A 12,662-nucleotide genomic window follows, 5' to 3' on the forward strand; every position below is an offset into this window, starting at 1 on the left:
CAGGTCAGCACGCCTGTTTCAGGTGGGTGTCAAAAGCTAGCATATTTCTAGAGTGCCTACAAGAGAGCCCAAGGTCCAGGATCCCATGTCTAGCTGTCAGTCTGGCTTGGGAGAGTGGGGATGGCTTGCTTGCTTGCCAGCACGCCCCAAATATTCTCTTTTCCCCATGCCCCTGATGGCTAGCAGAGTGGGGGAAAGATCAAGCCCATGGCAAGAGAGTCTGGCTACTGCTGGAGGGGGGCAGGAGCAGCGGAGTATTTCTCAGGCCTGTGTCTGACTCCCAGAGGACTTGGGGGAGCCAAGGTGCCGGACCTCAGTTTCGATGAGAGCGGCGGTACTGAGTTTTCACTCATTTTGTTCAGCTTTTCCAAGGAATGTTTGACTGGAAATCATCATCGATCCAAGCACGCTGGAGTGCCCTGGCACAGGGATTTTCAGGGCACTCAGGACAGGGTGGGTGTTGGGGAGTGCGAGAAATACCAAGACATGCCCAGTCTTCGTGCAGGTGGCAACGGGACTCTGCATAGAAATGGGAAGCAACTGGAGGACCTAAGTCTGCTCCAGGTGCGGACAGGCCGGGATGCAGGGATGGTAAGTCCTCGCAGCACCACCAAGACCCCAGGATACTGAGCACCTGGGACAATGCATGGGAGGCTTACCTTGGGCCTCAGGCCTTCTCCTGCAGTTCACCAACACCAAGCAACTTCACTCCAGGCTCACTGTTTCAGGTGCCATGAGTCTTGGGCAAAGGAAACTGGGCCATTCTCTCCGGACTATGGCCTTGCAGGCCACGCAATGCCACACTGTGAAGACATCAAAGCACATGCCAACATTACAGTGGGAAGCGGGCAACTGGCTCTGGGATGGATGGGTGGGCCTGGCTCATCTCAATGGGCAGATCAGATCACATCTGCCCTCTCACCACTCCTGCTCTGCCCTCACCCTCCAGCATGGCATGCCACATCGGTGCCAGTTTTCCACCAGGGTCTCAGAGCTTGTCCTTGCCCTGGTTCCCTCCCTCCCTCCGTGCCCTTTCAGATCTCCTTGGACCCTCTCTGCAATCAAACCACCAGTGTCGGCCTGACCTACACATCAAGGAGCTGCAATGCAGGCAAGCAGACTCTTTCCGAAAAAAGAAAATAAAAAAAACCCAGGGCAATCTCTGAGCACCTCAATCCCCTAACACTGTGCACTGGGGTCATTAAACAGGGCAAGCTCTACTTGCTGTCTCAAGCTCAAGCTGTGAGGACTCAGTTCTGGCCATGCTCACTAGCCAACCCAAGCCTCCCGCCTCCCATCAAATCATCTCTGACAACCAGGTGGGCAAAGCGACCCCCGGAATTCTGCATCCTTCTCCTGCTAGAAATGCTGAGATCCCGAGGTCAAACCTCCTAAAGTCTCCTCTGAGGACTTCACCACAGGCAATGGCAGGCACTCTGGCTCAACCAGATCTCCTCTCTCACTCTCTCTCGCCTACTTCTGTCTCTTTTTTTGTCTCTTTCTCTTTCTCCTGATTTCTCTCTCTGTCTCTGCCCCTGTCTCTGGATTGATGCCACCCTCTGTCAGTCTGTCTTCATGGGACAGACCGTGTTCAAGAGCGCTGCCATTTTTGACTGCAAGCGAGAACACTGCATCAACACACTTTAACTTATGAGGGGGGCCAAGGGCTAGCCAGAGAGCATGGCACCTCCCAAGACAAGTTGCAACACACAAGGTCTCCAGTGACCAGAAATGCATGCACCCTTGCAAGCCAAGTCGCTTGGGCACCCTCCACTGCCCATGAGCAGAGCTCTCAAGGCAGTCTTGATCTATAGCCTGGGCCCCAGAGTGCAATTCCTACGAGGAAGGGATCCCTAGCCGGCCTCCAAACAGGCCTTCCTGGAAGAATCACACCCTGCTGAAGACCACTCCGCAAAATAGGTGTCTTTCCTAGCTTTGAGATAGGCTTGAGCCAAGACGGGTGCTCCACTACCATGGGTGGAAGAAAAGCACTCTCACACCTGTCTCCTCCACCAGGAGGCCAGCAGTCTGACCTTAGCGCTCCCTGGTCAACCTAATAAACCAAAGGCCTCCAGCGTGCAGATTTCTACACAGGTCAGCACGCCTGTTTCAGGTGGGTGTCCCAAGCTAGCATATTTCTAGAGTGCCTACAAGAGAGCCCAAGGTCCAGGGTCCCATGTCTAGCTATCACTCTGGTTTGGGAGAGTGGGGATGGCTGCTTGCTTGCCAGCACGCCCCAAATATTCTCTTTTCCCCATGCCCCTGATGGCTAGCAGAGTGGGGGAAAGATCAAGCCCATGGCAAGAGAGTCTGGCTACTGCTGGAGGGGGGCAGGAGCAGCGGAGTGGTTCTCAGGCCTGTGTCTGACTCCCAGAGGACTTGGGTGAGCCAAGGTGCCGGACCTCAGTTTCGATGAGAGCGGCGGTACTGAGTTTTCACTCATTTTGTTCAGCTTTTCCAAGGAATGTTTGACTGGAAATCATCATCGATCCAAGCACGCTGGAGTGCCCTGGCACAGGGATTTTCAGGGCACTCAGGACAGGGTGGGTGTTGGGGAGTGCGAGAAATACCAAGACATGCCCCGTCTTTGTGCAGGTGGCAACGGGACTCTGCATAGAAATGGGAAGCAACTGGAGGACCTAAGTCTGTTCCAGGTGCGGACAGGCCCGGGATGCAGGGATGGTAAGTCCTCGCAGCACCACCAAGACCCCAGGATCCTGAACACCTGGGACAAGGCATGGGAGGCTTACCTTGGGCCTCAGGCCTTCTCCTGCAGGTCACCAACACCAAGCAACTTCACTCGAGGCTCACAGTTTCAGGTGCCATGAGTCCTGGGCAAAGGAAGCTGGGCCATTCTCTCTGCACTATGGCCTTGCAGGCCACGCAATGCCACACTGTGAAGACATCAAAGCACATGCCAACATTACAGTGGGAAGCGGGCAACTGGCTCTGGGATGGATGGGTGGGCCTGGCTTGTCTCAATGGGCAGATCAGATCACATCTGCCCTCTCACCACTCCTGTTCTGCCCTCACCCTCCAGCATGCCATGCCACATCTGTGCCAGGTTTCCACCAGGGTCTCAGAGCTTGTCCTTGCCCTGGTTCCCTCCCTCCCTCCGTGCCCTTTCAGATCTCCTTGGACCCTCTCTGAAATCAAATCACCAGTGTCGGCCTGACCTACACATCAAGGAGCTTCAATGCAGGCAAGCAGACTCTTCCCGAAAAAAGAAAAAAAAAAAAACCCAAGGGCCATCTCTGAGCACCTCAATCCTCTAACACTCTGCACTGGGGTCATTAAACAGGGCAAGCTCTACTTGCTGTCTCAAGCTCAAGCTGCTGAGGACGCAGCTCTGGCCATGCTCACTAGCCAACCCAAGCCTCCCGCCTCCCATCAAATCATCTCTGACAACCAGGTGGGAAACGCTACCCAGGAATTCTGCATCCTTCTCCTGCTAGAAATGCTAGATCCCGAGGTCAAACCGCCTAAAGTCTCCTCTGAGGACTTCACCACAGGCAATGGCAGGCACTCTGGCTCAACCAGATCTCCTCTCTCACTCTCTCTCTGCCCCCTTCTGTCTCTTTTTTTGTCTCTTTCTCTTTCTCCTGATTTCCTCTCTGTCTCTGCCCCTGTCTCTGGATTGATGCCACCCTCTGTCAGTCTGTCTTCATGGGACAGACCTTGTTCAAGAGCGCTGCCATTTTTGACTGCAAGCAAGAACACTGCATCAACACACTGTACCTTATGTGGGACGCCAAGGGCTAGCCAGAGAGCATGGCACCTCCCAAGACAAGTTGCAACACACAAGGTCTCCAGTGACCAGAAATGCATGCACCCTTGCAAGCCAAGTCGCTTGGGCACCCTCCACTGCCCATGAGCAGAGCTCTCAAGACAGTCTTGATCTACAGCCTGGGCCCCACAGTGCAATTCCTACGAGGAAGGGATCCCTAGCCGGCCTCCAAACAGGCCTTCCTGGAAGTATCACACCCTGCTGAAGACCACTCCGCAAAATAGGTGTCTTTCCTAGCTTTGAGATAGGCTTGAGCCAAGACGGGTGCTCCACTACCATGGGTGGAAGAAAAGCACTCTCACACCTGTCTCCTCCACCAGGAGGCCAGCAGTCTGACCTTAGCGCTCCCCGGTCAACCTAGTCCACCAAAGGCCTCCAGCGTGCAGATTTCTACACAGGTCAGCACGCCTGTTTCAGGTGGGTGTCCCAAGCTAGCATATTTCTAGAGTGCCTACAAGTGAGCCCAAGGTCCAGGGTCCCATGTCTAGCTGTCAGTCTGGCTTGGGAGAGTGGGGATGGCTGCTTGCTTGCCAGCACGCCCCATATATTCGCTTTTCCCCATGCCCCTGATGGCTAGCAGAGTGGGGGAAAGATCAAGCCCATGGCAAGAGAGTCTGGCTACTGCTGGAGGGGGGCAGGAGCAGCGGAGTGGTTCTCAGGCCTGTGTCTGACTCCCAGAGGACTTGTGTGAGCCAAGGTGCCAGACCTCAGTTTCGATGGAGCGGCGGTCCTGAGTTTTCACTCATTTTGTTCAGCTTTTCCAAGGAATGTTTGACTGGAAATCATCATCGATCCAAGCACGCTGGAGTGCCCTGGCAGAGGGATTTTCAGGGCACTCAGGACAGGGTGGGTGTTGGGGAGTGCGAGAAATACCAAGACATGCCCCGTCTTTGTGCAGGTGGCAACGGGACTCTGCATAGAAATGGGAAGCAACTGGAGGACCTAAGTCTGCTCCAGGTGCGGACAGGCCCGGGATGCAGGGATGGTAAGTCCTCGCAGCACCACCAAGACCCCAGGATCCTGAGCACCTGGGACAAGACATGGGAGGCTCACCTTGGGCCTCAGGCCTTCTCTTGCAGGTCACCAACACCAAGCAACTTCACTTGAGGCTCACTGTTTCAGGTGCCATGAGTCCTGGGCAAAGGAAGCTGGGCCATTCTCTCCGCACTATGGCCTTGCAGGCCACGCAATGCCACACTGTGAAGACATCAAAGCACATGCCAACATTACAGTGGGAAGCGGGCAACTGGCTCTGGGATGGATGGGTGGGCCTGGCTTGTCTCAATGGGCAGATCAGATCACATCTGCCCTCTCACCACTCCTGCTCTGCCCTCACCCTCCAGCATGCCATGCCACATCGGTGCCAGGTTTCCACCAGGGTCTCAGAGCTTGTCCTTGCCCTGGTTCCCTCCCTCCCTCCGTGCCCTTTCAGATCTTCTTGGACCCTCTCTGCAATCAAACCACCAGTGTTGGCCTGACCTACACATCAAGGAGCTTCAATGCAGGCAAGCAGACTCTTCCCGAAAAAAGAAAAAAAAACCCAGGGCCATCTCTGAGCACCTCAATCCTCTAACACTGTGCACTGGGGTCATTAAACAGGGCAAGCTCTACTTGCTGTCTCAAGCTCAAGCTGCTGAGGACGCAGCTCTGGCCATGCTCACTAGCAACCCAAGCCTCCCGCCTCCCATCAAATCATCTCTGACAACCAGGTGGGAAACGCTACCTCGGAATTCTGCATCCTTCTCCTGCTAGAAATGCTAGATCCCGAGGTCAAACCGCCTAAAGTCTCCTCTGAGGACTTCACCACAGGCAATGGCAGGCACTCTGGCTCAACCAGATCTCCTCTCTCACTCTCTCTCTGCCCCCTTCTGTCTCTTTTTTTGTCTCTTTCTCTTTCTCCTGATTTCCTCTCTGTCTCTGCCCCTGTCTCTGGATTGATGCCACCCTCTGTCAGTCTGTCTTCATGGGACAGACCGTGTTCAAGAGCGCTGCCATTTTTGACTGCAAGCAAGAACACTGCATCAACACACTGTACCTTATGTGGGACGCCAAGGGCTAGCCAGAGAGCATGGCACCTCCCAAGACAAGTTGCAACACACAAGGTCTCCAGTGACCAGAAATGCATGCACCCTTGCAAGCCAAGTCGCTTGGGCACCCTCCACTGCCCATGAGCAGAGCTCTCAAGACAGTCTTGATCTACAGCCTGGGCCCCACAGTGCAATTCCTACGAGGAAGGGATCCCTAGCCGGCCTCCAAACAGGCCTTCCTGGAAGTATCACACCCTGCTGAAGACCACTCCGCAAAATAGGTGTCTTTCCTAGCTTTGAGATAGGCTTGAGCCAAGACGGGTGCTCCACTACCATGGGTGGAAGAAAAGCACTCTCACACCTGTCTCCTCCACCAGGAGGCCAGCAGTCTGACCTTAGCGCTCCCCGGTCAACCTAGTCCACCAAAGGCCTCCAGCGTGCAGATTTCTACACAGGTCAGCACGCCTGTTTCAGGTGGGTGTCCCAAGCTAGCATATTTCTAGAGTGCCTACAAGTGAGCCCAAGGTCCAGGGTCCCATGTCTAGCTGTCAGTCTGGCTTGGGAGAGTGGGGATGGCTGCTTGCTTGCCAGCACGCCCCATATATTCGCTTTTCCCCATGCCCCTGATGGCTAGCAGAGTGGGGGAAAGATCAAGCCCATGGCAAGAGAGTCTGGCTACTGCTGGAGGGGGGCAGGAGCAGCGGAGTGGTTCTCAGGCCTGTGTCTGACTCCCAGAGGACTTGTGTGAGCCAAGGTGCCAGACCTCAGTTTCGATGGAGCGGCGGTCCTGAGTTTTCACTCATTTTGTTCAGCTTTTCCAAGGAATGTTTGACTGGAAATCATCATCGATCCAAGCACGCTGGAGTGCCCTGGCAGAGGGATTTTCAGGGCACTCAGGACAGGGTGGGTGTTGGGGAGTGCGAGAAATACCAAGACATGCCCCGTCTTTGTGCAGGTGGCAACGGGACTCTGCATAGAAATGGGAAGCAACTGGAGGACCTAAGTCTGCTCCAGGTGCGGACAGGCCCGGGATGCAGGGATGGTAAGTCCTCGCAGCACCACCAAGACCCCAGGATCCTGAGCACCTGGGACAAGACATGGGAGGCTCACCTTGGGCCTCAGGCCTTCTCTTGCAGGTCACCAACACCAAGCAACTTCACTTGAGGCTCACTGTTTCAGGTGCCATGAGTCCTGGGCAAAGGAAGCTGGGCCATTCTCTCCGCACTATGGCCTTGCAGGCCACGCAATGCCACACTGTGAAGACATCAAAGCACATGCCAACATTACAGTGGGAAGCGGGCAACTGGCTCTGGGATGGATGGGTGGGCCTGGCTTGTCTCAATGGGCAGATCAGATCACATCTGCCCTCTCACCACTCCTGCTCTGCCCTCACCCTCCAGCATGCCATGCCACATCGGTGCCAGGTTTCCACCAGGGTCTCAGAGCTTGTCCTTGCCCTGGTTCCCTCCCTCCCTCCGTGCCCTTTCAGATCTTCTTGGACCCTCTCTGCAATCAAACCACCAGTGTTGGCCTGACCTACACATCAAGGAGCTTCAATGCAGGCAAGCAGACTCTTCCCGAAAAAAGAAAAAAAAACCCAGGGCCATCTCTGAGCACCTCAATCCTCTAACACTGTGCACTGGGGTCATTAAACAGGGCAAGCTCTACTTGCTGTCTCAAGCTCAAGCTGCTGAGGACGCAGCTCTGGCCATGCTCACTAGCAACCCAAGCCTCCCGCCTCCCATCAAATCATCTCTGACAACCAGGTGGGAAACGCTACCTCGGAATTCTGCATCCTTCTCCTGCTAGAAATGCTAGATCCCGAGGTCAAACCGCCTAAAGTCTCCTCTGAGGACTTCACCACAGGCAATGGCAGGCACTCTTGCTCAACCAGATCTCCTCTCTCACTCTCTCTCTGCCCCCTTCTCTCTCTTTTTTTGTGTCTTTCTCTTTCTCCTGATTTCTCTCTCTGTCTCTGCCCCTGTCTCTGGATTGATGCCACCCTCTGTCAGTCTGTCTTCATGGGACAGACCGTGTTCAAGAGCGCTGCCATTTTTGACTGCAAGCGAGAACACTGCATCAACACACTGTACCTTATGTGCGACGCCAAGGGCTAGCCAGAGAGCATGGCACCTCCCAAGACAAGTTGCAACACACAAGGTCTCCAGTGACCAGAAATGCATGCACTCTTGCAAGCCAAGTCTCTTGGGCACCCTCCACTGCCCATGAGCAGAGCTCTCAAGGTAGTCTTGATCTACAGCCTGGGCCCCAGAGTGCAATTCCTACGAGGAAGGGATCCCTAGCCGGCCTCCAAACTGGCCTTCCTGGAAGTATCACACCCTGCTGAAGACCACTCCGCAAAATAGGTGTCTTTCCTAGCTTTGAGATAGGCTTGAGCCAAGACGGGTGCTCCACTACCATGGGTGGAAGAAAAGCACTCTCACACCTGTCTCCTCCACCAGGAGGCCAGCAGTCTGACCTTAGCGCTCCCCGGTCAACCTAGTCCACCAAAGGCCTCCAGCGTGCAGATTTCTACACAGGTCAGCACGCCTGTTTCAGGTGGGTGTCAAAAGCTAGCATATTTCTAGAGTGCCTACAAGAGAGCCCAAGGTCCAGGATCCCATGTCTAGCTGTCAGTCTGGCTTGGGAGAGTGGGGATGGCTGCTTGCTTGCCAGCACGCCCCAAATATTCTCTTTTCCCCATGCCCCTGATGGCTAGCAGAGTGGGGGAAAGATCAAGCCCATGGCAAGAGAGTCTGGCTACTGCTGGAGGGGGGCAGGAGCAGCGGAGTATTTCTCAGGCCTGTGTCTGACTCCCAGAGGACTTGGGGGAGCCAAGGTGCCGGACCTCAGTTTCGATGAGAGCGGCGGTACTGAGTTTTCACTCATTTTGTTCAGCTTTTCCAAGGAATGTTTGACTGGAAATCATCATCGATCCAAGCACGCTGGAGTGCCCTGGCACAGGGATTTTCAGGGCACTCAGGACAGGGTGGGTGTTGGGGAGTGCGAGAAATACCAAGACATGCCCAGTCTTCGTGCAGGTGGCAACGGGACTCTGCATAGAAATGGGAAGCAACTGGAGGACCTAAGTCTGCTCCAGGTGCGGACAGGCCCGGGATGCAGGGATGGTAAGTCCTCGCAGCACCACCAAGACCCCAGGATACTGAGCACCTGGGACAATGCATGGGAGGCTTACCTTGGGCCTCAGGCCTTCTCCTGCAGTTCACCAACACCAAGCAACTTCACTCCAGGCTCACTGTTTCAGGTGCCATGAGTCTTGGGCAAAGGAAACTGGGCCATTCTCTCCGGACTATGGCCTTGCAGGCCACGCAATGCCACACTGTGAAGACATCAAAGCACATGCCAACATTACAGTGGGAAGCGGGCAACTGGCTCTGGGATGGATGGGTGGGCCTGGCTCATCTCAATGGGCAGATCAGATCACATCTGCCCTCTCACCACTCCTGCTCTGCCCTCACCCTCCAGCATGGCATGCCACATCGGTGCCAGGTTTCCACCAGGGTCTCAGAGCTTGTCCTTGCCCTGGTTCCCTCCCTCCCTCCGTGCCCTTTCAGATCTCCTTGGACCCTCTCTGCAATCAAACCACCAGTGTCGGCCTGACCTACACATCAAGGAGCTGCAATGCAGGCAAGCAGACTCTTTCCGAAAAAAGAAAATAAAAAAAACCCAGGGCAATCTCTGAGCACCTCAATCCCCTAACACTGTGCACTGGGGTCATTAAACAGGGCAAGCTCTACTTGCTGTCTCAAGCTCAAGCTGTGAGGACTCAGTTCTGGCCATGCTCACTAGCCAACCCAAGCCTCCCGCCTCCCATCAAATCATCTCTGACAACCAGGTGGGCAAAGCGACCCCCGGAATTCTGCATCCTTCTCCTGCTAGAAATGCTGAGATCCCGAGGTCAAACCTCCTAAAGTCTCCTCTGAGGACTTCACCACAGGCAATGGCAGGCACTCTGGCTCAACCAGATCTCCTCTCTCACTCTCTCTCGCCTACTTCTGTCTCTTTTTTTGTCTCTTTCTCTTTCTCCTGATTTCTCTCTCTGTCTCTGCCCCTGTCTCTGGATTGATGCCACCCTCTGTCAGTCTGTCTTCATGGGACAGACCGTGTTCAAGAGCGCTGCCATTTTTGACTGCAAGCGAGAACACTGCATCAACACACTTTAACTTATGAGGGGGGCCAAGGGCTAGCCAGAGAGCATGGCACCTCCCAAGACAAGTTGCAACACACAAGGTCTCCAGTGACCAGAAATGCATGCACCCTTGCAAGCCAAGTCGCTTGGGCACCCTCCACTGCCCATGAGCAGAGCTCTCAAGGCAGTCTTGATCTATAGCCTGGGCCCCAGAGTGCAATTCCTACGAGGAAGGGATCCCTAGCCGGCCTCCAAACAGGCCTTCCTGGAAGAATCACACCCTGCTGAAGACCACTCCGCAAAATAGGTGTCTTTCCTAGCTTTGAGATAGGCTTGAGCCAAGACGGGTGCTCCACTACCATGGGTGGAAGAAAAGCACTCTCACACCTGTCTCCTCCACCAGGAGGCCAGCAGTCTGACCTTAGCGCTCCCTGGTCAACCTAATAAACCAAAGGCCTCCAGCGTGCAGATTTCTACACAGGTCAGCACGCCTGTTTCAGGTGGGTGTCCCAAGCTAGCATATTTCTAGAGTGCCTACAAGAGAGCCCAAGGTCCAGGGTCCCATGTCTAGCTATCACTCTGGTTTGGGAGAGTGGGGATGGCTGCTTGCTTGCCAGCACGCCCCAAATATTCTCTTTTCCCCATGCCCCTGATGGCTAGCAGAGTGGGGGAAAGATCAAGCCCATGGCAAGAGAGTCTGGCTACTGCTGGAGGGGGGCAGGAGCAGCGGAGTGGTTCTCAGGCCTGTGTCTGACTCCCAGAGGACTTGGGTGAGCCAAGGTGCCGGACCTCAGTTTCGATGAGAGCGGCGGTACTGAGTTTTCACTCATTTTGTTCAGCTTTTCCAAGGAATGTTTGACTGGAAATCATCATCGATCCAAGCACGCTGGAGTGCCCTGGCACAGGGATTTTCAGGGCACTCAGGACAGGGTGGGTGTTGGGGAGTGCGAGAAATACCAAGACATGCCCCGTCTTTGTGCAGGTGGCAACGGGACTCTGCATAGAAATGGGAAGCAACTGGAGGACCTAAGTCTGTTCCAGGTGCGGACAGGCCCGGGATGCAGGGATGGTAAGTCCTCGCAGCACCACCAAGACCCCAGGATCCTGAACACCTGGGACAAGGCATGGGAGGCTTACCTTGGGCCTCAGGCCTTCTCCTGCAGGTCACCAACACCAAGCAACTTCACTCGAGGCTCACAGTTTCAGGTGCCATGAGTCCTGGGCAAAGGAAGCTGGGCCATTCTCTCTGCACTATGGCCTTGCAGGCCACGCAATGCCACACTGTGAAGACATCAAAGCACATGCCAACATTACAGTGGGAAGCGGGCAACTGGCTCTGGGATGGATGGGTGGGCCTGGCTCGTCTCAATGGGCAGATCAGATCACATCTGCCCTCTCACCACTCCTGTTCTGCCCTCACCCTCCAGCATGCCATGCCACATCTGTGCCAGGTTTCCACCAGGGTCTCAGAGCTTGTCCTTGCCCTGGTTCCCGCCCTCCCTCCGTGCCCTTTCAGATCTCCTTGGACCCTCTCTGAAATCAAATCACCAGTGTTGGCCTGACCTACACATCAAGGAGCTTCAATGCAGGCAAGCAGACTCTTCCCGAAAAAAGAAAAAAAAAAAAAACCCAAGGGCCATCTCTGAGCACCTCAATCCTCTAACACTCTGCACTGGGGTCATTAAACAGGGCAAGCTCTACTTGCTGTCTCAAGCTCAAGCTGCTGAGGACGCAGCTCTGGCCATGCTCACTAGCCAACCCAAGCCTCCCGCCTCCCATCAAATCATCTCTGACAACCAGGTGGGAAACGCTACCCAGGAATTCTGCATCCTTCTCCTGCTAGAAATGCTAGATCCCGAGGTCAAACCGCCTAAAGTCTCCTCTGAGGACTTCACCACAGGCAATGGCAGGCACTCTGGTTCAACCAGATCTCCTCTCTCACTCTCTCTCTGCCCCCTTCTGTCTCTTTTTTTTGTCTCTTTCTCTTTCTCCTGATTTCCTCTCTGTCTCTGCCCCTGTCTCTGGATTGATGCCACCCTCTGTCAGTCTGTCTTCATGGGACAGACCGTGTTCAAGAGCGCTGCCATTTTTGACTGCAAGCAAGAACACTGCATCAACACACTGTACCTTATGTGGGACGCCAAGGGCTAGCCAGAGAGCATGGCACCTCCCAAGACAAGTTGCAACACACAAGGTCTCCAGTGACCAGAAATGCATGCACCCTTGCAAGCCAAGTCGCTTGGGCACCCTCCACTGCCCATGAGCAGAGCTCTCAAGACAGTCTTGATCTACAGCCTGGGCCCCACAGTGCAATTCCTACGAGGAAGGGATCCCTAGCCGGCCTCCAAACAGGCCTTCCTGGAAGTATCACACCCTGCTGAAGACCACTCCGCAAAATAGGTGTCTTTCCTAGCTTTGAGATAGGCTTGAGCCAAGACGGGTGCTCCACTACCATGGGTGGAAGAAAAGCACTCTCACACCTGTCTCCTCCACCAGGAGGCCAGCAGTCTGACCTTAGCGCTCCCCGGTCAACCTAGTCCACCAAAGGCCTCCAGCGTGCAGATTTCTACACAGGTCAGCACGCCTGTTTCAGGTGGGTGTCCCAAGCTAGCATATTTCTAGAGTGCCTACAAGTGAGCCCAAGGTCCAGGGTCCCATGTCTAGCTGTCAGTCTGGCTTGGGAGAGTGGGGATGGCTG

General features: G+C 54.8%; 1 long non-coding RNA gene and 6 other non-coding genes across 7 annotated transcripts in view; all 7 read right to left on the minus strand.

Moving 5' to 3' along the window:
• The window catches only part of LOC121826162 (uncharacterized), a 64,482-nt gene that overhangs the window by 51,145 nt on the left and 675 nt on the right, over positions 1–12,662 (minus strand). The window contains exons 2-7 of the long non-coding RNA XR_013042026.1: positions 11,102–11,245; positions 9,011–9,154; positions 6,925–7,068; positions 4,841–4,984; positions 2,751–2,894; positions 660–803 (exon numbers count right to left, since the gene is read on the minus strand). This is a non-coding gene — a long non-coding RNA (uncharacterized LOC121826162). The remainder of the gene's footprint in view (positions 1–659; positions 804–2,750; positions 2,895–4,840; positions 4,985–6,924; positions 7,069–9,010; positions 9,155–11,101; positions 11,246–12,662) is intronic.
• On the minus strand, positions 309–402 carry LOC143271394 (small nucleolar RNA SNORD116). The gene has a single exon (XR_013048614.1). It is a non-coding gene; the product is annotated as a small nucleolar RNA SNORD116 (small nucleolar RNA).
• LOC143271395 (small nucleolar RNA SNORD116) lies at positions 2,399–2,492 on the minus strand. The gene has a single exon (XR_013048615.1). It is a non-coding gene; the product is annotated as a small nucleolar RNA SNORD116 (small nucleolar RNA).
• Positions 4,490–4,582, minus strand: LOC143271585 (small nucleolar RNA SNORD116). Its single transcript, XR_013048806.1, has one exon. It is a non-coding gene; the product is annotated as a small nucleolar RNA SNORD116 (small nucleolar RNA).
• On the minus strand, positions 6,574–6,666 carry LOC143271586 (small nucleolar RNA SNORD116). Its single transcript, XR_013048807.1, has one exon. It is a non-coding gene; the product is annotated as a small nucleolar RNA SNORD116 (small nucleolar RNA).
• Positions 8,659–8,752, minus strand: LOC143271396 (small nucleolar RNA SNORD116). The gene has a single exon (XR_013048616.1). It is a non-coding gene; the product is annotated as a small nucleolar RNA SNORD116 (small nucleolar RNA).
• On the minus strand, positions 10,750–10,843 carry LOC143271397 (small nucleolar RNA SNORD116). Its single transcript, XR_013048617.1, has one exon. It is a non-coding gene; the product is annotated as a small nucleolar RNA SNORD116 (small nucleolar RNA).

Source organism: Peromyscus maniculatus, chromosome 1 (assembly GCF_049852395.1).
Source record: "Peromyscus maniculatus bairdii isolate BWxNUB_F1_BW_parent chromosome 1, HU_Pman_BW_mat_3.1, whole genome shotgun sequence".
In the NCBI taxonomy this organism is placed as follows: Eukaryota; Metazoa; Chordata; class Mammalia; order Rodentia; family Cricetidae; genus Peromyscus; species Peromyscus maniculatus.